The sequence below is a fragment of the Syngnathus floridae genome, unplaced genomic scaffold, assembly GCF_059516105.1.
Source record: "Syngnathus floridae isolate MCC-2025c unplaced genomic scaffold, RoL_Sflo_1.0 HiC_scaffold_61, whole genome shotgun sequence".
In the NCBI taxonomy this organism is placed as follows: Eukaryota; Metazoa; Chordata; class Actinopteri; order Syngnathiformes; family Syngnathidae; genus Syngnathus; species Syngnathus floridae.
In genome coordinates, this window is record NW_028284090.1 from 182,031 (window position 1) to 185,000 (window position 2,970).

The window sequence follows — 2,970 nt, forward strand, 5'->3', positions numbered from 1 at the left end:
ATGGTCCCCCTAGTCAGCGTACTCATCAACGATTTACCCCCCTTTCGCAAAATATAGTCAGAACGAGCATGGGGGGCGCATAATTTACCCCACAAAATGAAAGGGCCCGGTGCCGAGCGCTTGGTCATGGCCGCCAGCAGCGCCCCTTGCTCGGTGGGAACACAACACGCAGGGTTGCACAGCACCCTGGAAGGCACACAGAGAGAGAGAGAAAAATTTTCTAAGTGCCTCTCTTGACGAAAAATGTCTAAGTGCCTCTCTTGACGAAAAATTTCTAAGTGCCACAGCGCTCGAAAATTTCCTAAGTGCGAGCACGGCTGTGAAATATTCAAAGTACAAGGAACGCTGGCAGAATCGCTCGACGGCCGTCTGCTCCCGGCGGCCGCCGTGAAGTCTCCCCTCCCGGGGACGGCTGTCTGCTCCCGGCAGCCGTCCTTAACCCCCTCCCCACACGTTGGCCGAACACCAGCCGAGGGCGAAAGGCTCGCGGTGTGGAAGGATCGTGGCCACGGCTAATCTAGCGATGCCCGCGTTGGACGGTCACACCGCACGACAGAGCGGGGCCTGCATCCGGCGCGAGGCGGCCTTCAGGCACGTGGTTCGAGACGACCTCACCCGCCCTAGCCCGGAGCGGAAAGACTTTTACAAGTCCAAGGAACAATGGCAGAATGGGAGGACCGGCCGCCTCCTTAAACACAGGCCGGAGAGATGGAGCGGGATCAGCGGCCCGCGCATTGAGCGAACACCGGCCGAGGGCGAAAGGCTCGCGGTGTGGAAGGATCGTGGCCACGGCTAATCTAGCGATGCCCGCGTTGGACGGTCACACCGCACGACAGAGCGGGGCCTGCATCCGGCGCGAGGCGGCCTTCAGGCACGTGGTTCGAGGCGACCTCACCCGCCCTAGCCCGGAGCGGAAAGACTTTTCAAAGTCCAAGGAACACACTGGCAGAATCTCTCGACGGCCGTCTGCTCCCGGCGGCCGCCGTGAAGTCTCCCCTCCCGGGGACGGCTGTCTGCTCCCGGCAGCCGTCCATAACCCCCTCCCCACACGTTGGCCGAACATCAGCCGAGGGCGAAAGGCTCGCGGTGTGGAAGGATCGTGGCCACGGCTAATCTAGCGATGCCCGCGTTGGACGGTCACACCGCACGACAGAGCGGGGCCTGCATCCGGCGCGAGGCGGCCTTCAGGCACGTGGTTCGAGACGACCTCACCCGCCCTAGCCCGGAGCGGAAAGACTTTTACAAGTCCAAGGAACAATGGCAGAATGGGAGGACCGGCCGCCTCCTTAAACACAGGCCGGAGAGACGGAGCGGGATCAGCGGCCCGCGCGGAGGGTCTTTAAAATGTACAAAGTCCTAGGAACAATGGCAGAATCGCTCGACGGCCGTCTGCTCCCGGCGGCCGCGGTGAAGGGACTGTACACCCCACCCGGGGACGGCTGTCTGCTCCCGGCAGCCGTCCTTCCCCCCCTCCCCACACGTTGGCCGAACATCAGCCGAGGGCGAAAGGCTCGCGGTGTGGAAGGATCGTGGCCACGGCTAATCTAGCGATGCCCACGTTGGACGGTCACACCGCACGACAGAGCGGGGCCTGCATCCGGCGTGAGGCGGCCTTCAGGCACGTGGTTCGAGACGACCTCACCCGCCCTAGCCCGGAGCGGAAAGACTTTGAAATATTCAAAGTCCAAGGAACACTGGCAGAATGGGAGGACCGGCCGCCTCCTTAAACACAGGCCGGAGCGACCGAGCGGGATCAGCGGCCCGCGCGGAGGGTCTTTAAAATGTACAAAGTCCTAGGAACAATGGCAGAATCGCTCGACGGCCGTCTGCTCCCGGCGGCCGCGGTGAAGGGACTGTACACCCCACCCGGGGACGGCTGTCTGCTCCCGGCAGCCGTCCTTCCCCCCAAACCCACACGTTGACCGACACCGGCCGAGGGCGAAAGGCTCGCGGTGTGGAAGGATCGTGGCCACGGCTAATCTAGCGATGCCCGCGTTGGACGGTCACACCGCACGACAGAGCGGGGCCTGCATCCGGCGCGAGGCGGCCTTCAGGCACGTGGTTCGAGACGACCTCACCCGCCCTAGCCCGGAGCGGAAAGACTTTGAAATATTCAAAGTCCAAGGAACACTGGCAGAATGGGAGGACCGGCCGCCTCCTTAAACACAGGCCGGGCGAAAAATATGCGAATGTTGGGCGGAAAGACTTTGAAATATTCAAAGTCCAAGGAACACTGGCAGAATGGGAGGACCGGCCGCCTCCTTAAACACAGGCCGGGCGAAAAATATGCGAATGTTGGGTCTCATCCAAGAAAGGGAGTTACCGGCCGCCTCCTTAAACACAGGCCGGGCGAAAAATATGCGAATGGTCCATCCAAGGAAGGAGGACCGGCCGCCTCCTTAAACACAGGCCGGAGAGATGGAGCGGGATCAGCGGCCCGCGAACTGAGCGGCCGAGGGCGAAAGGCTCGCGGTGTGGAAGGATCGTGGCCACGGCTAATCTAGCGATGCCCGCGTTGGACGGTCACACCGCACGACAGAGCGGGGCCTGCATCCGGCGCGAGGCGGCCTTCAGGCACGTGGTTCGAGACGACTTCACCCGCCCTAGCCCGGAGCTGAAACTCTGCGAATGTTAACATCCAAGGATGGAGGCAACGGCCGTCTCGTTAAGCTGAGGCCGGAGGAAAGTCTGCGGATTCGGGGCATCCAAGGCAGATGGAGGTGCCGGCCGCCTCGGTAAACAGAGGCCGGACCGACCGACATGCGACCATGACCCGCCTTGGTAGGGCCCCCACCGGCCCCGGCTAGCGCCGGCGTTGGGTGGACGGTTCCTCCCCACTTGCGGGTCGCCCTCTAGCGCTACGGCCGCCGCGCGAGCGCGCGCTCCGACGCCGCCCCCGCAGGCCTAGCGCGAGCCGTACGGCAGCGAGACCGAGACGCCCCGATTCCACGCACGCACCTAGCGGCCATC